Genomic DNA, 25,393 nt, shown 5'->3' on the forward strand with positions numbered 1-25,393 from the left:
AGGCCGCCGAGGTTAGAACATTACGTTGATTTTGTTTATTTGCTTTGGATGTTTAGGTTTAATGTGATCAGTGAGGTTTGAATGGAATTGAATTGTTTGGATCATATATGTATCAGGTTCTGATCTATTGTAATCTGTGCTGGTTGTGTTTTGCTATATTTAAATGGTTGTTGTGGTTGTATTTGCTAAGAAGCAGATTCAGTTTGAAGAAATAAGAGGGTTTTACGTGGGTGTTCCATTAAAAGGCTGAATGGTGTTGATGGCGGCGGGGTGGTTGTGGCGGTGGGTGGTTGTGGCAGTGGTGTAGGTGGTTGAGTGGTGATGCCGGTAGTGGAGGTGGAGGTGGTTGTGGTGGTGATTTTTCTAAAGGAGAGAGTGGAGAGAAAATAGAGAGAGAAGGGGGTGGGGGTGTTACAGGGCCGTCCCCGAGAATCCTTAAGAATTCTTGGGCCCTGTGCGAGTAAAAAAAACTGGCCCCTAAACATAAAACACACACATATAAGTAGAGGCTGGTTAACGTATATTGTGTACGCGATGCATTATCAACATGCGAATTGGGTTTATAACATGCGATTTCCTTTTTTATGTTACAAATAAACTAATACACCTAACTTTAGTTTAAACGCCCTTCGGACAAACAAAAAGAACCAACACTTAAATTCTTTAACCAAAAACAACTATAATACATGTAAACGTATCAAATTTGTTTGACAACACAAATTGGTTTGGCAATAGGAACATTTTCATACAAATAAAATAAATAGAACTAGAAATTGAGTTCAATTAGGTTTATATTTTAAATGATTAAATGAGAAACAGAAGAAACTACAAGTTTAAACAAGAAAAGATAAAGTTTTTTTTTTTTTTTTATATAAATGATTTAAATGATTAAATGAGAAATAAAAGAAACTATGAGTTTAAACAAGAAAAGATGCATATATTTTTATGTAAAGGATTAAATTAAATGAGAAACAAACGACTTACAAATTCATGGACCTTTAAATTTATATACGAAAAATAAAAAATAATGACTAAAACACTGACTTGAAATTCGGGAGTTGGGGCCTTTCCCCTGTAAGCCCATAAACAAAATAAAATATGGAGGAGCCCAAATATAAGTAAAAAGGATAAAACAAAACTTCGGGGATTCGAACACTGAGACGCTGAAGCCATAGACAAGAGGCGCATCCGTTAGACCAAAGACTGCATCTGTATATTTGATTTCTACTATATAGTTATATATAACATAAATATTTTTAAATAATTTTGGGCCCTATGATACTATGGGCCTTGTGCGGTGGCACTTCCCGCACAGGCCCATAGCCGGCACTGGGGTGTTATTGTTTTTAATAACAAGGGTATTTTAGTAATTTCACATCCATTTAACACCAAAAACTAACACCATTAGCGTCAGGGACCATCCGGGAACGGAATTGCAAAAGTTGGGGACTATAGCTGTAGTTTTAGAAAGTTAGGGACTAAAGGTGAAAAATGGGTAAACCACAGGGACTATAGATGTACTTTTAACTCAAAACTGTTTGATTTTTTTTATTTTTGACTAGAAAACTTTTCATCTTTTGCAGTTTAACCTCAAAACTTTTTTACTTTCAACTTTGTTTCTCTATACTTTTCAGTTTTCGCAAAATTTTCGTTTTATGTTCCGTTCCGAATTTTGTGAGTTAACACGGCGCAACGTGCGTGTGTTAAACGTTTTTACATCGTCTATTTTTGTCTATTTTTTTTGTTTGACAAGTTTATCGTAACGTGCGGTCCTAGATCTCCTTAGTTATTCTTTTATATGTTTTACGTTTCGGTTTAGTTTTTTTGCATTAACATGGCGCAACTTCAGGGTTGATGGTCATTAACAGTAGTGCGACACTGGTGTTCGCCCCGCTGCGACATGTGGGTAATTAATAGTAGTTTTAAATGACTATATTAAATAAGAGCAGTCGATAGAATTTTGTTTAGTTATACGTTTTAAATAGCAGTGGGTGGGTTGATGTGACATCAACCAACACTTACTTTTAATAGTATGTATATTTAGTCTTAATATATATATATATATATAAATATATATATATATATATATATGTATGTATGTATAATAATAAGATATAGCAACACTTAATAAATTTAATCATCATTTGTTTAGACATAAAATCCTATTAAAATATGATTATGTTTTATGTTGAATATTAAGTTCTATATTACTATTACTATTTGTTAATAAGCAAAGGAAATGAATAGTTCATATTATGCTGGTGAAACCTGATTGGGCCTTCTTGACTGTGAAGGCCTCATCAGCAGATGAGACACGCGTTGTCTCGTTTGGAGGCCGTCTGGAGGGAGGTGGTAGAAAACCACCAAACCCTTCAAACATTGATCTCTTCGATATCATATTAGAGAAAGAGAGGGCCAAGAAAGAATGCAAAGTGAGAATCGCTTCCACGGTGGGTTGCAGCGGTGTTCCAATGCGGTGGTTCTGCCGCCGGTGATGGCGTTGGTTTGCCGAAGAAGAGGTGTTTGCATCCAGCGGTCCGGTCAGTTACTTTCCACAACAACCCATGTTTTCATGCTCTCAAACCATTTTAAGAGAGAAATCGAGGGGAAAAAAGAGCAGCAGCAGAATTAAGAGGGATGGAGGTGGTTGTTGGCGCGGCAGACGTGGTCGGAGGCCATTCTGTGCTCCAACGATGGAAACTACGGCGGTATTGTTAGAAAACCACCACCCAAATATCTTCATCTCCATCTTCCTCCTGATCTCTCCCCTTCGTCATCTCTGGCGATCCGATTCACCGCCGCATAATCCGACAAAATCAGGAGAGATCTCAATCATCTCATTATCTCAAACTCAATTGCAACCGATTATTATCATTGTTTATAAATTTCATTCGCAGATATGAACGAGAAAGCTAGCGTCTCTAAGGAGCTCAATGCTAAGCACCGAAAGGTCTTGATCTGTGTTTCATTTTATGTATTTTTTAGGTTAAATTGTTAGTTTACGATTATTTGATCTGTTTTTGATCTACTTTTGAGTACTTGTGATGTAATGATTGTTGAAAGCGTATTGAATCTGTTTGTTTGGTGATTTGATTCGTCTGTTGTTTATCATCGATGTTAGAGATTTAGAGATCTGAAACTTTGTTTAGACAATGATGAAGTTATTAAGAGTTTAAAATTAGCATGATTGGCAAGTTGTTTGTTTATGAGAAAGTTATCTGAATTTAGGTGTTATGAATTATGTTCTGTTTGTTTGGTGATTCGACATCTGTTGTTTATCATCGATGTTAGAGATTTAGAGATCTGAATCTTCGTTTAGAAAATGATGAAGTTATTAAGAGTTTAAGATTAGAATGATTGGCAAGTTGTTTGTTTATGAGAAAGTTATCTGAATTTAGGTGTTAAGAATTATGTGATCTATAGGCGGATCGTTTATTATTTTTAGTTACATGAGGTAAGCGGATTATAAGTTTACTAAAAAAATGCTTTGCATCTGTGCTTTTACTATTAAATGGGCTATGCTATGATTGTTGATTATGTGATTGGTTAGACGTGTTGCGGCATAATCCTAATAATTGCAGTTCTAGGTTAAGCTTAAGTTGAGAAAAGTAGGTATTGTTACAGATTTGTGTTTGTTTGGTTATTTGGTGTGTTGTAGATCGTATTGCACAATTTGTTTTGCAAAATTTGATATGAATTCTTAATCAATGGTGTTGCATGTTTTCACATCTTTTTAATAAATTTTTGTCTGACCTAGGGTTTCTTTTGATTTAAAGCATGAGACTGATGTTTTTATGTGAATAATTGGTGTGTGTTTGTGATCTAGGACTGTTGGTTGTGCTGAATTTATGTATTAGATTGTTGTTCGATTAAGTGTTTATGTTCTACCTAGCTTTTGATTCAAGTTTGGGTATATTCGTTTGGTCATGGGTTTTATTATTTGCGGTTTTATTTGAATTTGAATTGCCTCTATTTTGCAGTGTTCACTATTGATGGAGCTCTCAGCATTTTGCTTTTAGTGGTCGCAGTTTGTTTTAGGTCTAGCGATTTTGTTCTCGACCCTTAATTCAGGTTTTGCTCTTCGTTTTTGTTTGTTACTTATTCGGGTGGATGGGTTGAAGTAATGTACTACAACCAATACAAAGTCCATGATTTTGCTTACAACAGTTCTTAATTACGTGATGTTCTTCGAAAATTTGTGGCGTTTTGCTGTTTTGAAAGGGAGGATTAGGATTACGGTTCATACTTTGCATGTTAGTAGTCTTAATAATTAAAAAGTGAATAGTGTTTGCGGGTTGACCAACCAACCTGTTTTGACAAACTACTCGCCACGACTCATTGCCACAGCGCCTCTATAAATGGGTTTAGACTGGGACTAAATGAGTTCAGGTCGTACACAAGTTGACACGACTTACCCGTTTATTAAACGGTTTGGGCAAGGTGGCCTGACCAACCGGTTTTCAACCTGAAAATCTGTTTAAAATAGTATTAAGAAATTATAAATTTAATCCATCAACCTGGCCTCAACATGTCTGAAACTTGAAATGATCGACTATTTGCTTAAGATAGTTGTTTCACATACAGAGGACAATTAAATGTCAGATATTCACAATATTAGTTCGTTACTATTTTTCGAACAAAAGGCACATAGTCACATTTAATTTGTCAGTTTTTTTATGGAATAAAAAACCAACCATACAATAATTTTTATATGGTATATCGTTTTTGGATAATAATTATTATGTTTATGATATCTGATCACAGAGGATATACGCCTTAGCTGATAAATCTTTTTATGATCACATGTAACACCCCGTGTTTCGGAAGTCAAAGTCAAAGTCAACATTGAAGTCAAAGGAAGAAAAGATTGCTAATTGCGATATGTCACTCCTTGCTCAACTCCTGTTTTGACTTCTTTGACTTGCATATAGTCTATTTATTTTATCGTATTAGTTGTATTATGTGGAGTACTTCTTAATGATCGAGGTTTAATCGCTATTTACCGCATGATTTATCGCTTTATCGCTCATCGCATCGCATTCGCAGCTCGAATTATGTGTTCTGGATATTGTTTTACGTGTGAGTGCTATGTATGTGTTACTTGTGCATGTTTAATTATGTTTATGTTTGTGGTGATTAATCGAAACGCAATCACAACTCTATCGCAATCGAATCGCCAACGCTAAACGCAAGTTATTTATGATGATTGTATGTTAGATATAGTATTTGTGTGTTTATTAATAACCTATCGCATCACTCGCTCGAAACACATCGCAACGCTCAACACGCGAATCGAAACGACAAAACTCAACGCGCCGGACACCTGGATCGAGTGGTCATCCGATCGAGTGGCCATCCGATCGATTGCCATCCGATCGGTGGCCAATCCGACCCTGTGCACTTTCCTCTTTTGGAAACCCTATAAATACCCTCCTGTCACATCATTTGTGATGTGACAGCACTCTCACTCGACCAACTCGCTCAAGCACTCATTTCCCTCGATTTCTCGCGATTCTTGTAAGTTTCCAACCTAAATCTTGTACTTCTATGATCTACACGCACTCCTTCATCATTTTCTCTTTTGAATCTTAACTTTTAACCGTGAAACCAATGGATTTGAGGTGTTCTAGAATGATGTCATCATGGAGTTCTTAGGAACTTCAAGCTTTGGCCTCATACCACCAAGAACAGCTCAGATTTGAAGGATTTCCACAAGATTAACCAATGTTTTCGCATAGATCTACACATAATCATGGTTAAAAGGATTGAAAGATGGTTTTCTAACTTTCTTTCAACTCTTTTACACTCGACGCACTCAAAACCGATAGAATCGGAGCTTGTACTGATCTTCTACTCCTTCTTAGTGATGTGTTGGTTCAAAATATGGTTTCTATCAAAGAGACTACCGATTTCGGGTTAAACATGAAAAACCGTCTCGAACAGTTAACTGGTCGGATTAGGGTGATTCCTGTTCGATCGGGTCACTTGGGTCAAGATGGGATTTTAGCACGACATCACACCTTCAAAACAATCAAGTGTCAAAAACGATTAGGTCGTTGGGATGGATTTTCATTCGAACGGATTGCCGTCCGATCAGATTGCCACCCGATCGAACGACCATCCGACCATGTGACATTTGGAACTTCAACATTTAAAAAATTTTCAACATGTTCAGTAACCAATGGATTGCCACCCGATCGGATTGCAATCCGATCGAGTGACAACCCTGCTGTGAACTTGATCTCACTAAGTGTCCTATCAATCGGATCGTTACCCGATCGAACCGCCATTCGATCGATCGACCTGAAGGGTAGAGATACTTCTCTGTTTTCAAAATGCTGCAACGAAAACTTCAAAGCCATCATACACAAACACATCCTTACCAAACAAGATGTCAATCCAATCGAATGTCCATCCGGTCGGATGACCATCCGAACGGATTGACATCCGAGCGACTGGACATCCGATCGGATTACCATCCGACACTTGGTACTTTGCACCGATTTACGCGCTGCTTATCGTTTATGCTATCGTTAACTGTTCAGGCTAATCTCTCTCAGCGCTCCCTTCAATCCTAGAGAGTGTTTACTAGTTAAAGACAATCTGTGAGTATACTCGATCCCTTTTTGCTTTACGCACTTTTGGGTGTTACATACATTAACTATATTCAAATCACATCAATCACACAACGCAAACACTATTTATATGCTAACCGTTATTGCATGCTACGTGTTATTCGATGAATGCTTGTATGTTATGTTAACACAGTGATTGTTGCCTGACACCTTAGCAACGATAGTACTATAGTTTGGACTCAGCACCTGTCATGGACAGGGGTTGTTAAGGGCTTTACTTCACGTGTCTCAGTGGGGATATGTGTTGCGCATTCTACAACTCGCAGTCACGTCTGTGCATATTTCTCTGTCGATAACCTACTTGCCTTCACTTCGTAAATGTTACATGCTGGTTATGCGTAAACTATTTCAAACTCTATTATTATTATCAAAGTTGTATGCTCACCTTTACACTGTGTGTATTGACCTTTATTTTAACGTATGTGATAGGTGCTTAGGATGCTGTGCTTTACCTGCTTTTGTGGAATCAAGTAGGACTGAGAGTCTTGAAACAAACAATTTAAATCTGAGTTGTCGAAACATGTTATTTGTCTTTGAGATATTTGGGCTGTAATAATTATTTACTTTGGTATGTTATGGTATGAGGCATAATATTTAAATATCTGGTAAATTAGTTGTTATGGATTTCTCCTGGACAATCTGTTTCGCTCAGTGCCACGCCCTGATGTTTCCGTCATCGGTTGGGGTGTGACATCACAGATGTTAAGGCTGAACCAGCCGGTAAAACATTCCTATCCAAAGATACAAGAGAAGCACTGCTGTGATTATGTCTGTAAGTTCTATTAACTACTTACCTATCATATATTTTGCTTTCCGTATTTGAAAACTGATATTTATTTCCTTTGGAATGAATCCGTTTTACGAATCAAATGGAGTGGTTTGGCTCAACACTTCGGTATGCGGTACAAAAAGCGGTACAATTGGGAACACCAATTCGGTTCGTGATACGGTGTACCATATAGTCTGGTATATATACAAAAAAGTAAAATATATCTTTCATTAGATTTCAATTCATATCATAATCATAATAGAAAATTCATAAAAGAAAATTCGTAATCAGGAAATTCAAAAACCTGATCTACCCTTTGTCGACAGTGTGTATATGGCGCCAATTAATACACAGCGGGAAAAAAAACCCTTGACATACCGATGATTGGATATGAAGCTGTTATATATAGCGCCAATTAAGTGATTTGACATTTCAAATTCTGGTACGGTAAATTTCGTTCCTAATCACCGACCCATACAATCGGAAACGTGTTTTTTGATGAAATAAATCGAAATTTCCGCGATCAGGACACTTTTGTTGAAACTAGCGAGAACTATGCATGTTGGTGATTCAGATCACGGATAACTGGTGATCGGTACCGCGTTCTAGTACGAATGATCTGGATAGCAGTTCGCGGGCCTGGTGGCGTGGCGTTTCTTATGACTATTGTTTGGCTACCACAAGCTTATTTGGAATGGCATTTGTTTGACCCATTGTCACCTCTGGTAAGTAACTCTCTCGGATTTTACTAAGATAACTTCATGGTAAGTTGCAAGTAATTATCATTTTCTGAGTAGAAACTTTCTAATGTTAGCGAGTCAACCCTATCTCAACTCGTCCTAAAAAATGACATTTTTTGACGCGTTTAACCAAAAAGTTTAGCTAGAGGGGGGATGGGTCAAACGGTTAGGTGTTGTCCAATGAGTATTTTCTTTGAATCCAAAAAGTTTAGCTGGAGGGGGAACGGGTCAAACGGTTAGGTGTTGTCCTATGAGTATTTTCTCTGAATTCTTCCACTCAACGAATTAAACTTTCACTTGAGTAACAGTTTATTGCCTTTAAAGCCAACTGATGAAGGCTGATTGCCACTAATAACTAGAACTTCTTAGATACAATTTTAGGTTTGAGCTTCATATTAACTTGAATTTGCTTAGCTGTTGTACTTACTTTTGACATGCTCTATTGAGATTATCAAAGTAGTTTCATCAATCTTTACACAACCACATACATCAAATGTTGTAAGTACCTATAAATATGCCTTCTTTTTGTTACACCCAACGACTAACGTTGTCACGTTTTTCTTGAAAACAGGGGACAGAAGATGAACCATCGAGAAATTTTAACCCATATTCACCAGTTTTCACACATACGTTTCATCGAGAACCTACATGTTATTAAACCGGGGAAAATTCGGTTTAGCGCCCCGCAACGCGCGTAGGGTATAAAACTAGTTGAATTAATAAACATTAATACACATGAAATATGTACCTATTTTAAATTAACAATAAAATATATATCAAACGGGTGTGTTGCATCGGATTGCAGCCCCCTTTGTTTTTCAATACTTTATACATATATAATATAGACAAAAGTTCAAATATAAAGTCCCTTGTCATACAAAACGTACGAACGGGGTTAAAAGTTAAAAAAATGCGGTGGCATTTTTGTAATTATTTACTCGTAGAGTAATTATCAAATTTACTCTACAAATGATCTTGTAGGGTAATTATGATCTTGTAGGGTAATTTTGTAAAATGTTCTTGTAGGGTAATTTTATAAATTGTTCTTGTAGGGTAATTTGAATCTTGTAGATTAATTATGTAGAGTATCATAATTAATCTACAAATGATCTTGTATGGTAATTTTGATCTTGTATGATAATTTTGATCTTGTAGGGTAATTTTGTATAGTATAATAATTACTTTACAAGTATATCAAATTTACTCTGCAAGTTTCAAAATTACCCTATAAGAGCATTTTACAAAATTGCCCTACAAGATCAAAATTACCTTACAAGATCATTTGTAGAGTAATTTTGATAATTACTCTATGAGCAAATAATTACGAAAATGCCACCACATTTATTTTTGCATTTTCATGCCTTTCGTACGTTTTGTATGATAAGGCTATTTGTACGTGGACTAAACTCATATAATATAATTGAAAATAAAGTTTATACTTATACAATATAATTGAAAATAAGTTTTCTTTCGTTTTAGAAAGTCACCTATAGATGTGTGTAAAATGCAACATATAAATTATATCAAATGAGGCATAAAACTAACCCTTTTTAGTACTAATGTTGGAAAAAGTGTGTTTTTGTCTTCCTTTTGTATTTTCAGGACCAAATGAGCTTAAATGAACAAAAGGAACAAATATGCAGCAAAATCTAACATAAATACAAGAAAAGGAATAAACGTGGCATGCCCGACCCCTCGACAGCATCTTCCCAAGCAAAAATAAGAGAACAGAAGGCTGACCACGGCCCCGTGCCCAGCGGACACGGGGGCGTGGCAAGATGTCTGCAGAAAAGACAAAGCTATAGAAGCTTCTATTCCCAGCACGGGGGCGTGCTCAGCTCAACATGGGCCGTGGTCAACGCTAAGATTCGCAGAATCTTGCAAATCTTGATAGTACAGATACGCTTCTGCACATGGGGCCGTGCCCAACCAACACGAGGGCGTGTGGAGCTAATGCAGACAAATTGTAATAAATGAAGAAAGAGAAAGAGGATGGACACAGGGCCGTGTCCGGGCTTCTGTGCAGGCTATAAATAGGGGTGTTTGGCTCACTTCAAAGGCATCCCTTGGCAAACCACCTCTCTCCCACTTCACCCACACTCCACCACCACTACAACACCCACATCCACCACCATCATCCATCATCCACCTTAGAGTGTGTGTAGTAGTCTCGGGATCCAAGATTGATAGTAAGAGTTCTTGACAATCAAAGGCCATGTTTGCCCAAGTCTCTTACATCACTTGGTGAATACAAGCATTTAATGTAATACTTTTGATTTTTAATATTTACGCACTTTTTATTTGGTTTTGTGTTAATGATTTTAATAACTAGTTTCTTATGTTGAAGGTGAAACTTCCTTATCATTTGTCCGTGGTGTCTTGGCATTATTTTACTGTCTATATAAAATAAAAGATTTTCACCATTCATATCTCTACGGTCTATATAGAGATATGTTAGCTACCTGGTCGGGGGTTAAGGGAATAGTTTGGTAAGGTTCTTGCCTTGTTCAGTGTATAGATCCTGTAAGGACCTGGGTCAAGCTTACTAGGACCTCCTTCAATACCCACTGGTATTGGATGGCGGGGGTGCGAATGCCTTGATCCCCTCATATGTAAACTACTATTAATACATTAACCCGGCTACTTGGGATTGTATCCCTGCTGACTCAAACCACTTAGCCGAGGGTAATGTCACCTTCAAAAGAGGGGCCTACCACATTACGCATTAATAACTTAATTAATATTCTCCAATATTCCGACCCTTTGGGATTGTATCCTTGCTGACTCAAACCACTGGGTTGAGGGTAACGTCATCTTCAAAAGAGGGGCCTACTACTATAACTAAGATAATCTCTTAAAAAGCGTAAAAGTGCGGAAATCATCAAAGGTTACATTAAAGGCGAGTCGGATCCAAGTGATTCATCTTGTCTATCTGTTTTTATTTTATTTTTATTTTTCAGCATTTTTAGTTTTTATTTTTCATGTTAAAAACCTTTTCTCAAACTTTTGATTTGATTAGACGTTGAGGATAAACCGGTATTAAAAGCTCTTGTGTCCTTGGACGACCTCGGTATCTTACCAATGCTATACTACGCTAACGATGGGTGCACTTGCCCATATGTGTGTTTAGTGTTAGTAAAATATCGTGTTTTATAAATTTAAAACTTGACTAATGTGTTAAAAAGGGTTTAAAATATCAATAAAAACATAACACACTCGACACGCATCACCTATTAATATTTTATGTACAACTATGATTAAAATACAGAAAAAAAACATAAAAGGGAAAAAAAACCAAAGAATAAAACAAAAAATGTCTTAAATAGAAAAATAAACAAAAGTAACCAAATTTTATGTATACCTAGGGTCGTAGTCATCCGCGCGTTGCGTCGAGACGCGGTAAGAATTTACTATGTATCGCATACCATGACAAAAAGACAAAATGATATCTAAATGTGTTAATGTTATTTGAGTCATACCTCGGGGCTCTAAACATTAAACTCGGGGCTCTAAACATTAAAATAATAATAAAAGTTAAAACAATAAGGTAAAACAAAGGTAAACGTAAAAGAAAAGGATAGAAACTCAGTCGGTTTGATGCACTCGTTATAGTAAACAAAAAAACGTTAAAACACATGTCAAAAATGGTATCGCCGCGTTTTCAGTTCGTTAAAAAATATTCAAAGGTTGAAAACGATTTTTTTGTACATGTGTCGGTCTTGATCGTTAAAAAAATTAAAATAAAAAAGGCAAACAAAAAATAATAGGCGGAAGTTAGCAAAGCACTAAACTCAGAAAAAAGTCTTAAGTTAGTAAAGTCTCTAAGGCTCATATTAGCATATTGGCACTATTCAAACTAGGGATGAGATTGGTATAGTAGTCGTACTTGTACTTGTACGGATACCGAATTTAAACAAAATTGGGTACCAAATACCGTAACGAGTACATTAATATGGTACGGGTATTGGTACAAGTATTTCGGTACGGTACCCGCTTTGATACTACTTTGTTCTAATTTTATTATTTTTAGCACTCATACGGGTACTAAATAAGTCAAACCGACATGAGTATGAATATAATACGTACCGAATAAGTAAAACCGATACGGGTACCAATACGATACGGGTACCAAATAGGTAAAATCGATACGAGTATTATAAATACCATAATACCAATATAAAACATAACTTAAAAAACTCTTAAAGTTCTATATAAAATTCGGTACCAGTACCCTTTTTTGTGCGTACCCGTACTGATGAAACAATGGTTAACCTGGCAGGGTTAACTCACTGATCTCGTCAAGAAGGGTTAATCCCTTCCGCTCGAGGATCGCTGGCTGGATCACCGGTGGGTTGATCTCCTGCACAAGGAAACAAACCATGACTCGCAACAAGGAGGATGGGGGTGGGGGTGCTCCTTGTTACCACTCTCCGGCGTAAGAATCAGTAATCTGCTTGGGAAGCAAAGTATGATAGTAGTAGTAGTGAGAGAGTTGTGAAGAGATACCTCAAACCTGGTTTGGGGTTGGTATTTATAGCCGAGGAGTGAAGGAGGAGGATGATGGACAGACTGACGACATGCTGCACCTTTGCAGGTGTGTAAGGCTTGTCGGGTGTGGAGGTTACGCCACGTCAGTCTGTTACTTACGTAGTGTTCACTGGACGCGGTGCTAGGCCGCATCGCTGTGAATACTTCCGTTTTCATACACCAGATGTGATGCTATGCCGCATCACCCTACCGTTCTCATATTCCAGGTAAGTCCTCCTCCATCACTGGACAGATTGGATTCAACCACTGTGTCGATGCGTTCCCGCACGGACACAAGTAGGTTGTTAGCTAGTGGGGGTTTTGATAAGGGTAATGGTCACTCGCGGTCGATGCTGACGCGAGATCTGGGACCATACCCCTTCAAGTCCCCCCAGTCTAGTGTTGCTGCCATATGCAAGTTGCATGTGGGAGGAGTACTGGACTATGATGTTTAGAAGGTAGTTTGGAGTCTGGAGAAGATTCTAGACCAAGTGGATGGTCTTTGCTCTTTGTAAATCAAGCTGGAGGTCTGGAAGAGTCATTTGATGCCTCTTCCGTACCGGTGAGAATGATTCGTCTGATGCGAAATTCTCAGCCTCGGGTTGGGTGCCACCTGTTGGTGTGTCGAACCAACCTGAGACCTTGCTGGGCGTATGCACAAACTTCGAACCAACCTTTGAAGTGGTGAATGAAGAAGAGAGTTTCTTGATGTCATGATTGGACATCAAATGATGATCCCTTTTGTGGGGTGTTCATGTTCTTCCAATTAGCTCTCTAGTAACCGCACGTCCTTTGCGGTTACCTCGTTGCTTGACATTGTTGGCCACGGTTGTGGGGACGAAGTTGAGTACTTGCGTCATTGTTGGCCATGTTTGGTCGAACAGCGTGATTCTGGATAATGGTCAAATAAACATGGTCATAGGTATGGTGATGCCCACCCTTGTTTATTCTATCCATCTTACAAGTAGGGTAACAAAGTCATAAGCAGACTTGTTACCGCTTATTCGATCGCTTGTTGTTCGACAAGATCTCGTATGATCATTAGGGATCTTGTCCGCATCTCTTCCTTAGGCATCTTCCTTCACGCTCCAATACTGAGGAGTTTTCCTTGAAGTAGTTTCGTTCCTCGATGTGAAGACTTAGTTGTGGCTCTTCCGTAGCAACCGTTTGCGGAAGCTATGGTTGTGTCCGCAGCGACTCATGAGTGTCTGCGGTTTTGTCACCCCATATTCGCTTGAAACGGGTGTGTTGCTCGGATATGGCTCTTGAAGGATCAGTATTCAGGGTTGCTGATGTGCGTACGCGTACATTCCCTTCCTTCTTCTCGTTAAAGAAGTTGTTTATTCACCCTCTGTGGTTGTGAACCGGACAGGAGGGATTTGAAGCTTGAAGAGAATGAAGGCAATGCGGTTTACCTGTTTCTGAGATGCGGTTAAGTCCAAAGAACAACGCTGGTTCTGAGTATCTGACACACCTGTACGGGCTCGTGTGTTTCATCTCCGCATATTCCACGTGTGCTCGTGGGTATGTGCGGACATGTTTATACCCCTTAACCATGGAAAGATATATTTTTTTGGCTATTTTATGGGGAATGTAAAAAAACGACATGCGGTATGGGTTATGGTGCGGTATACCAGAGAAACCGCATGCCGCTTATAATTGGATAATGTAGTCGCTTTTTGTTGCATACGTGGCTGATCTCACGTGTGAGTTGGTGGAAGTTGGTGAGATCATTCTGGCATGTGCTGAAATGAAAGGACATTTGCACTGCCCGAGGCATTAAATGCACTGTAGCAAGGAGTGTAAAGGTCTCTCTTGTCAGGCGCGTGGGCGGCCACGCGCGCGTGGTAACCGTCAGCGGAAACGGCGCTTGACACGTGGTGTCGCGTAATTCGCTCTTTTTGAACGTGATGATTCAGTTTCTCCCTCCGCATTAATTGCGATGGGTATATAAGGGGAAACTGTTCGTGGTTTCCCCTCACTTATTCGAAATTTCAAAAATTTGCCGGTGAGAGAAAGAAGGTTACTTTGTCTTCTCCGATCAATTGTTTGAAGTTTCCGGTGAGGTTTTTTGAGTTTTTCGAACTCACTTTCTGTATTTCTGATGGCTGAACCATCGAATCCGCACAATGTGGAGGGTGAGAACCCTGAACAGCCGGTAGTGGCGACTGATGAAGACGAAGATGATGACGTCGATGCTCCCGGTGGTGGGTTACCGGTGTTGAAGTGGTCAAAGGGTGGTTTTCAGACCTTAATGACCACTGTAAAAATGGCTGATGATTGGAAAGCCACTTACCCACAAGAGGGGGACACCGGTGCTGATGCTCCGGCCGGTTATATTACCATGTGGGCAGATTTTTTCACCGAAGGCAACCTTCGGTTGCCAGTGACGGTGTTTGTTGCGGAGGTGTTGGAGTACTATCATCTCCATATCTCCTAACTTAGTCCATTTGGGATGTTCCGAATCAGGAACTTTGAGTATACCTTTCGTGCTCATGGCTTGCCCATTACTGTTGAGAATTTCCGACGGTTTTACCAGTTGACGGTGAACACCAGATTTTTCTCTTTTAATCACATGGGAGTTTGAAGTTGATGACACCCCCTAAGGGTGTGACCGGCTGGAAGAAGAAATTCTTCTATGTTAAAGCCTGTGCGGTATATGCCAATATGACTTTCCGGGATGTCAATATTGGTGTCACTGATGAAGATATTCCTGTTGCCACCGCGAAGACTGTGGACTGGTTCTCTAGGCTGCGGCCTATTGAACTCAAGAAGTTAGACAACAACCAGCTGTGGGTGTTGCGGATGATGCTTACTAGGCCGGACAGGAAGGCAAGGCCCGTTGTGCGGGAAAAGAGTGGTGGTAAGCCTGTTACTCTTTATTGTTTTCCTTGCTTCATTATCCTTGTAGTAATATGCATGCATGTGTTGTATCAGAGCCTGCGGTTGGTCTGTGGAGGATGTTTGAGCCCGATTTCAAGGGCAAAGTTGAGCTGATTCCGGTTGAGCTACGGGAAGGTTTTAATCTAGAAATTGTTGGCAACTTCCGCGTACCCAAACGTGATGTGTTGCAGGCACCCGTGCCAGAAGGCCCAGGTATTTTTATTGTAGTTGCTCTTGTTTTCATAGATCACCTTTGTAACTTGTTTGCTTCATTGTTTCGATGCAGGTATTCTTGGGGATCTGGGGAAGTTTGAAAAGCGTATCCCCAAGAAGCACGTGGAAAAGAAGCAGGTGAAGAAAACCACGCGGGGTTGTGGTAAGGAGAAAGCTGAGGGGTCAGTTGCCCCTCCTCCGGTGTCTCAGGCCGCAGGTACCTATCGATCTTGTTATCACAGATATACCGATTACGTGGTAGTATCTGATACCTTTGAGGGTTTGGGTGTTCTAGGTAGTGGTGCGGCTGCGGGTGGGACCGCTGCGGGCCCCCCCGTTGTTGGTAAGAAGAGAGAACCAGAGCAAAAGGCTGCTGGTGGTGGTGAATTGAAGCATCGGAAGCTGCAGTCTAAAAGGGCTGCTCCGGCGCAAAAGAAGCCTGCGGTTGCTGCTGGTAAGTATATAACTGTTGCAAGTGTTTTGTAAACACAACTTGTTTATTGATAGTTATTGCCTTGTTTATATTGCAGAAACCGAAGATGCAGGATATTCTTTCTTTGATGCACCTTTGTCTCCCTCGCATACCACAGCTGCGGGTGCGGGGGTACCAAAGGAGCCTGTGGTGCCAAAGGAGCCTGCGGCACCTTTTGTTGAGGTGACCCCTGATCCCACCGTGCAAGTGGAGAAGATGGTGGAGAAGACTGCTTCCCAGATATTTGATACTGTGGATTCCTCCAACAATCTGATCAGCCCAAATGATGGCAATGGATTGGACTTGAGGTTTTCCGATGCTGGGAAACAGAAAACTGATGCTGAGCCGCAGAAAGCTTCTGCTGGTGAGAAGGTTACCGGTTCTTCTTCCGGTGGTGCGGGTTATGATGGGCCTCCGATTCAGCCAGGGGAGTCTGAATTGGAGTATTATTACCGCACCTATACTCAGGATCGAAGTACAGTTTATCACCGACCCCCCTGGACGATTATGCAGGGGGATGATATTTCCAACGATCCTTCCGCGTGCAGGGAGATTCTGGGTGGTCTGGGCACCCCATTTGAAACTGAACGTGCCCGTGCCGCACCCCGTGAGCTACGCATCAACCAACTTTCTTCGATGTTAGTAGGAAGTTCCATTGTGGCGAATGCCATTTTGGAAGATTGTGCTAGGCCGCAGGGAAGAAGAAGCTGTTCGTTTGCGGGCCGAAGCGGAAGAGTTGGTGAAGGCTGCACGTGCGGGTGCGGAGCAGCTTGAAAGAGATAGAGCTGCTTTTGATAAGCAGAAAAAGACTGCAGAGTGGGCTGCAACTGCTGAGCTGAAACAGGTTCGTACTCTTGCCAAGTTACTTTCTGATGAACGCAAGAGTTGGAACGAAAAGTTTTCCGATGAGCGCAAGAAGTGGAACGAATCTTGGGCTAAGCAGAATGACAATCTGTTTCGTGCTCGTCAGGAGTTGACGAATGCCAAGGCAGCGAACGTTGCCTTGGGCAAAGAGAAGGCTGCAGCTGAGGTGATTGCGGTTAAAGCGCAGCAGGCGGAGGCCCGGGCTGTAAAGGCGCTTGAAGAGGCCAAGGAAACGGGGGCTCGTGCTGCAAAGGCCCTTGAATAGGCTAAAGAGAGGGAAAGCCATGCTTCGAAGGCTCTTCAATAGGCGAATGCCGAGCAGACCCGTTTGAAGCAGGTTGTTAGCAGACTTCAGGTATGATTCGTTATTCCTGTTGTATTTTTCTTTCCGCCTTTTGAGAATGTTTACTAATTTTATGTAAACTATTTCTTGGTTTTGAAAGGCTGAGGTTCAGACCCGCGAGGGTAAGCTCGCGGATATCACTGCCCGCGTGACGGTAGCGGAAGAGTGGGCTAATGCTGCTGTTGAAGCCAGAGATGCTCTGACTTCTTCGTTTAACCAGCTTGAGGCTGATCGTGAATGGATGCGGTGTCACGGCATTGCACGTGTAAGTACTCCATGCCTTTGTGTTTACTTGGATTAGCATGCGAGTCTTATCATTCTTTTATTGCAGATTGTTTAGGCTATCATGGATGCACCTGAAACCGCAACTGGTTTGGACTTGGTCAAGGAACGTGCCCGCGATGCCGGTTTTAAAGTTGGTTACAGCCGCTGTATTGGTCACATAAACGTCATGTCTGAAGGCGGTTATACTGAAGAGCGATCCGGGTTTCGTGACGTGGACACCGAAGCGCGCCTTAACGCGGCTGTTGCCTCCTTTTATGATACGTCCCTCTCTTGCGTGGAGAAGTTGGACGATTGTTTAGAGGCTGCGGATTACGTAGACCGGTTGCGGATGCTGTATGCCGATGTAGAAGAGGAGAATCCTGTTGGTGGCGGCCAAGATGGCGCGGGTACCAGTGGTTCAAAATAGGGTTTAGGTTGGCCTGTGTGCCCCTTTTTTGTTTTCCTCTTGTATATGTTAGAAACTTCATGTAAACCCGTTGTGCACCGCGTGGGTGCCTGAATTTTTTGAATGTAAAGTTTAACTGCTGCTCAATTTGTACAAGTGTTTTTACTTCTTGCATGTTTGAACGTATGTATGCGGAACTCTACCCATTGTGAATGGGGTTGAGTATACTCTATACCTTTGTGGTATAAGTATGCGTCAATTCCGTCATTTGCCCCATTAGGGTTTAAGAATTGTGTAAGTTTTGTAAAAACTTGTATATCCGGAACTCTACCCATTTGTGAATGGGGTCAAGTATACTCCATACCTTTGTCGTATGAGTACGCGTCAAATCCATTGTTTACCTTTTTAGGGTTTAGGAATTGTGTAAGTTTTGTAAAAACTTGTCTATCCGGCCGGATAGACACTTAATATTCTGCCTTTTGCTGGCCTATTACAATATTTGTGTGTGGTTGACACTTTGTGTCGGTATCGCGAATGAAGATTTTGCCAATCTGTTTTTGCGGATACCGCAAAGTGGAACACGCATTTGTAATAGTAGTAACAAACAATATTGCATTGAATTGCTCGTTTATTTAATTGCAAATGGCCTGCGGCCCGATAGGTTACATGAAAATGTAAAAACATGGCTTACATGTAACAGCGTCTAAGCTGTTGTGCATTCCATGTACGTGCGATAGGTTCGCCTTCTAACGTTTGCAACTTGTACGCGCCTTTTCCCAAGACCTCATTGATGAGGTAGGGTCCTTCCCACTTGGGGGCAAGTTTTCCTGGGCGTTCAGCATTAGATGCTTCATTGTCACGGAGGACGTAGTCTCCCGAGTTGAAAGTACAAACGCGGACACGCGAGTTGTAGTACTTTTCCAGTTTGGATTTGTACTTAGCCTCATTGATAGCAGCGTTTTCACGCCTTTCTTCCAAGAGGTCTAAGTCAATCCTGCGTTCCATACTGTTGTCTATTTTTTCAATAGCCAACATTCTGGGTGAAGGGAGGCCTACTTCCGCGGGTATCATCGTTTCTGAGCCATAAACTAGGCTGAAAGGTGTCTCCCCATTGCTCGTTTTTTGGGCTTGTGCGGTGAGCCCATAGGATACTTGGGAGTTCATCGACCCAGCCACGCCTGGCTGTTCCCAACCTTGCTTTGATGCCTTCGACTAGACTTTTGTTGATACTCTCAACTTGGCCGTTTCCTTGCGGATGTGCCATGGATGAGAATATATGTTCAATGTGTAGTTCTTCTAGCCATTTTTGAAATTCGTCAGCAGCAAAGTTGGTGCCATTATCGGTAACGATGCACATTGGTAGACCGAAACGACCGATGATGTGTTCCCATATGAATTTCCGTGTTATCATAGCAGTGGTTGAGGCGAGCGGTTTCGCCTCTACCCATTTTGTGAAGTAATCAACCGCTACTATGATAAATTTGACTGCGCCTGGTGCGTCTGGGAAGGGTCCGACCACGTCGATTGCCCATTTCTGAAAAGGCCAGGCGGTCGTGACCGGGACCAAGTTGTTCTTGGGGCGCAATGTTTTTGGAGCGTGTCGCTGACAGTTAACACATTTGCGCAACTCTTTGACGGCGTCCAGGTGCATGCCGGGCCAGTAGTGCCCAGCATTCATGATTTTGGCCACTACCATGCGTGGTCCTGCGTGTATGCTGCACATACCCTCGTGTATCTCTCTGATGAGGTATGTGGCATCCTGGGGGTTGACGCATCGTAGGAGTGGCCCTAGGTATGATTTGCGGTATAAGATACCGTCTCCCATTTGATAATGGCATGCTTTGTATTGTAGCTTCCGTGCCTCTGACTTGCTTTCGGGAGTCACACCTGATTGCAAATATGCAATAATTGGTGTCATCCATGATGTTGTGCCGTATTGGATGACGTTGACCTGGCGCAGGGGTACTGAAGGATTTTGTAGAATTTCGATGCGTATCTCCTTTGCCAGGTGTTGGAAGCTGGTGGATGCAAGTTTTGAGAGTGCATCCGCGGATTTGTTTTCACTTCTGTTAATATGTCGGATATTAAATTAAGTGAACTTTGATGTTAGTTGCAGGGCTTGCTCGAGGTAGAGGATCATGATATCCCCCTTTGCGGCATAGTCGCCGCGTATCTGTCCTGCAACCAACAAAGAGTCGACGTGTGCTTCCAGATGTTGCACGCCGAGTTTGACTGCTAAACGTAGTCCTGCCAGTAGGGCCTCATATTCTGCCTCGTTATTTGTGCTTTTGAAATCGAGGCGGATTGCATATGTAAGCTCTTGACCATCAGGGCTGATGAGTCGCAGCCCTGCGCCTGCACCTTCCTCGTTGGAGGCACCATCGGTGAATAGTGCCCATGTTTCTGAGGAAGATGGTGTTGGTGCAGGGTTTTGTGCTTCTTCGTATTCTTGGATGCGATTCACCGGTACTTCGGCGGCGAAATCAGCTAAGATTTGGCCTTTAATCGCGGGGCGCGGTTTATAGTTCAGCGTGTGCGCGCCCAGCTCTATTGCCCATTTTGCTAACCTCTCAGAGATGTCAGGTTTGGATAGGATCGGGCCGATCCTGTAATTGGTTAGTACTGTGATGACATGATTTGCGAAGTAGCGTCGCAACCGTCGTGAAGCGTGCACCAATGCTAATACCAACTTCTCCGTTATTGAATATCTCGTCTCTGGGTCGTTGAGCATCTTGCTGATGTAATAGATGGGTGTTTGAACCCCCTCCCGCTCCACTATCAATACCGCACCTACCGCGTTGTCCGCGGCAGATAGGTATAATATGAGTGGCTCATCCTTGCGTGGTGCGGTTAAAGTTGGGAGTTGTATCAAACACTCCTTCATTTCTCGGAAAGCGTTCTCAGCCTCTGCGGTCCACTGGAATTGTTCTTTCTTTAAACAGTTCCGCAGGGTCTTGATGAAAGGGTAAGACTTAGCTGCATGGTTGGCTAAGAATCTGTTGAGTGCGGCTAGCCTGCCGGCCAGTCGCTGCATATCTTTCATTGTTGAAGGCGATGGCATGCCCTCGATCGCCTGAAATTTTTCCTGGTTTACCTTGAATCCATCTTTAGTTACGATGAACCCAAGGAATTTGCCTTCTTCCATTCAAAACGAGCATTTCCCTGGATTGAGCTTTATGTTAACGCTTCGCAGAGTCTGGAATGTTCTTTCGATATCTGTGAGCATGGTATCTTCCGCCATGCTCATGACGACTAGGTCGTCCATGTAGATTTCGACACTTTTGCTTATTTGCCCGCGGAAAGTGTCGTTCATCAGTTTTTGGTAGGTTGCGCCCGCGCTGCGCAACCCAAACGGCATTTTGGTATAACAGTAATTCCCGGTAGGAGTGCGGAATGCCGTTTTATCTTCATCCTCGATTGCCATTTGTACCTGATGGTAACCTTTGTAGCAATCGAGGAAACACTTCCACCTGAATGGTGCGAGATTATCGACCTTTTCGTCGATTTCTGGAAGTGCGTAACAATCCTTGGGACAGGCTTTGTTGAGGTCCTTGTAATCGACGCACATGCGCCAGCCCCGGATGGTTTCTCTACCATGACTGGGTTGGATAACCAAGTCTGGTATTTAACTTCCCGCAGGATGCCTGCGGAGAGCAGTTCTTCGACCTGCTCTTGCATCGCCTGGTTTTTAGCGGATCCAAGGTGGCGTTGGCCTTGGATTACAGGCTTGATACCTGGCAAGGTATTCAAGTGATGTTGCGCGATATCACGTGGGACCCATGTCATGTCTGCGGGGGTCCATGCGAAAATGTCTTGGTTCCTGAAGAGAAGCTGCTTCAGGTGCGCTTTGGTGGTCGGGGACAAGGCGTGACCCAATGTACCCTTTTGTTCTGGGTATCTCGCGTTGAGAACCCATTTTTCTGGTTGGTTGTTGGGGGTGGGCCTTGCGACCTTGGTCGGACGTATTTCGTCCGACATCATGACGTCTCTGTGTGCGTAGATTATCGCGATCCCCGATTCGGTTGGAAAACCGACAGCAGAGTGGGGGACGGACGTAATCATATTGAAATCGCCTTGGGATTCCCTCCCAAGGAGTACGTCATATCTGGAGGTGTGAGGTAAAACCATAAAGTTTACCTCTTCTGTTCTTGTGTGCCTTCCGCTGGTAAGACGCACAGGAAAAGTAATCTGGCCCAGGGGAAAGACAGTTTCCCCTGCGAACCGGGCCAACGGGTAATCTACTGCCTGCAACCGGTCTTTGTCCTCCTGGTCAAACTGGTTGAAGCATTGTTCGTAGATTATATCAGAAGTACTGCCCAGGTCGATGAATAGACGCTCGGTGCAGTAATGCGCCAGTTGGCCTGTAATAACGACGGCACGCCTGTCGCGCAGTCCGCCTCGGACTTTTGGAAAGACGACTTGCTCGTCTTTCCAGTCATTGTCCGGCCTTCTCGCCGCTTTGTGTGGCCTACCTTTACCTCCGTTGATCATGTAGGTGGAGGCCACGTACATGGTCTTCTTCCCGGAGGAGGTGCCTTCGCCATGAGGGGTGATGCGCTTGGTGGGTTTCTACCCACCCGGCAAAAGATGTTGTAGTTCCCCTCTTTTAAGGCTCGCTCAATCTCCAGCCGGAGACTGATGCAGTTGTTTGTGGTGTGGCTCGAGTCCTTGTGATACTCACAATAGAGTGTGAGATCCTGATTTTTCTTGGACTTCATCAGTTGGGCCGGTCGCAAAAGCTGTGCGTCCGTAAGAAGGACTTCGCTTGGCGACACAGTGATCTCGGTCCAGTTGCGGTCCCGAGAATCTTTCTTTGGTGCCCGGTTGTCCCGTTGGGGGTTGTAGTTCCTTGGGTCAAACGGGTTGGTCCGTGGGAAGTATGGTTTGGAAATATCGCGATTTCCAACGTCCCGGTTGCGTTTATTGTTACGCTTGGACCCTTGGTGGGAGGTGTCGGCTTGGGGCTGTGCCTTTGCCACATGCGGTTCGAGAGACCGCTGCGTCTGGGCGTATGTCTTGACCGCGGCCATGACATCTTCCCATTTTTTAGGCAAGCCTTCCTTGCCAGAGATGGTCATGACTATTTGCATGTCCCTAACAGCCTTGATGAAATGGTTCCGTGCCATTTGGTCTTGCACGTCACCTATCTCTAGGCACTCTTTATTGTACCGGACGACGAATGCTTCTAGAGATTCGTCGTCCCTTCGCCAGATATTCATGACGTCCAATGAGTCACGTACGCGACGACGTTGCCGGCTGAAATGAGCGAGGAACTTTGCATGCAAGTTCTCGAATGAGGCCAGTGATCCCACTGGCAAAGAATCGAACCATGCCCTGGCCAGGCCCGTGAGTGTCTGGGAAAAAATTGCACCAGGTGGGTTCGTCCCACAGGCCGTTGCACCCTACGCCCATGAAAACGTTCATGTGGTCGTCCGGGTCGGACGAACCGTTGTATTTCCCGACATTGAATGGGAATTTTGTTGTGGTAACATGGGCGTGGGCAATTCGCGGGGTGAATTTGGAATTTTCGGCCGCAGCTTTTGGCCTGTATGGCTGGTTCTCAGGGCGTTTTGAGGCCCTGAGGTATGTGTTGCGGGGATAAGTGGGAGGGACATAGTTGCGTCCTCCCGGTCTGCTGCTGGTGTCATGCGAATCCCTGATATATGTATGGTCGTCCGGGTCGGTACGACCATACCCTTCGGTATACGGTTGCGGGCCCAACCGGCTCTGAATTCCAGAGCCATGTCGGGATGCGGACCGTCGCCTGTCCTCAACGTAAGGACCTAGGCGGGTATGCACTGGTCCCCTGGTGTGGGACCCGTCCAAGGAATCGTCCTCGTTTATTATACGGTCCTCACAGTAAGATGATCCGCGGTCTTCACGTCTGCTTCTCGAAGCTGGACGTGAATGTACCTTGTCTTCGTATTGTAGAATACGGTCGGCAGGGGTGTGCGGTGCTGGGGTAGGCCCATCTTGTATTTGCGCTTCCGCACAAGCGCGGTTGTATGTTGCAGTCAGGAGGGCTTCCTGCTAGTCATACCAGGTATGAAGGTCCGTGCCTGGTGGGATCACAGCTGCGTACTGTGATAAGTCATGTCCGAACGTAAGGGATGAGCCCCTTTGCGTCGACGTGCCGATGTGTCCGAGTTGCGAGGTTGAGGGATTGACCCCTACCGGACCTAGGTTTGTGGGATTTTGGTTATCCCCAGTGTTGTTTTGGTGATCAGTCATGATCTTGTGAGAGGGAAAAGGATGGTTTAAAAAGTGCTAAGAGTAGCGGTGGGCGCCAATGATGAAACAATGGTTAACCTGGCAGGGTTAACTTACTGATCTCGTCAAGAAGGGTTAATCCCTTCCGCTCGAGGATCGCTGGCTGGATCACCGGTGGGTTGATCTCCTGCACAAGGAAACAAACCGTGACTCGCAACAAGGAGGATGGGGTGGGGGGTGCTCCTTGTTACCACTCTCCGGCATAAGAATCAGTAATCTGCTTGGGAAGCAAAGTATGATAGTAGTAGTAGTGAGAGAGTTGTGAAGAGATACCTCAAACCTGATTTGGGGTTGGTATTTATAGCCGAGGAGTGAAGGAGGAGGATGATGGACAGACTGACGACATGCTGCACCTTTGCAGGTGTGTCAGGCTTGTCGGGTGTGGAGGTTACGCCACGCCAGTCTGTTACTTACGTAGTCCTGACAGATGACTGTCATCGGTGCTACTTGCACTGTGGTGTCAGTCCCACTTGTTGGGCGTATAGGATGCGGTGCGAGCCGCATCGCTGCCTGCGGTAACATCTGATGTTACCGCGTCCCTTGCTTGCGATCAAGAAATACGCGAGACGCGGTGCCATCCGCATCGTCGCCTGTGGTGACTGTCGCAGCTTCCTTGTATTGATAGAAGTGTTCACTGGACGCGGTGCTAGGCCGCATCGCTGTGAATACTTCCGTTTTCATACACCAGATGTGATGCTATGCCGCATCACCCTACCGTTCTCATATTCCAGGTAAGTCCTCCTCCATCACTGGACAGATTGGATTCAACCACTGTGTCGATGCGTTCTCGCACGGACGCAAGTAAGTTGTTAGCTAGTGGGGGTTTTGATAAGGGTAATGGTTACTCGCGGTCGATGCTGACGCGAGATCTGTGACCATACCCCTTTACGTACTGATACCGAAAATACCAAATACCGAAATCAATGAAACTAGATACCGATACATGCAAAATCGGTACCAGTACAGATACGACTACAGTACATGTATAGGTACAAATTTAAGTATTT

Source organism: Helianthus annuus, chromosome 9, assembly GCF_002127325.2.
Source record: "Helianthus annuus cultivar XRQ/B chromosome 9, HanXRQr2.0-SUNRISE, whole genome shotgun sequence".
Lineage (NCBI taxonomy): Eukaryota > Viridiplantae > Streptophyta > Magnoliopsida > Asterales > Asteraceae > Helianthus > Helianthus annuus.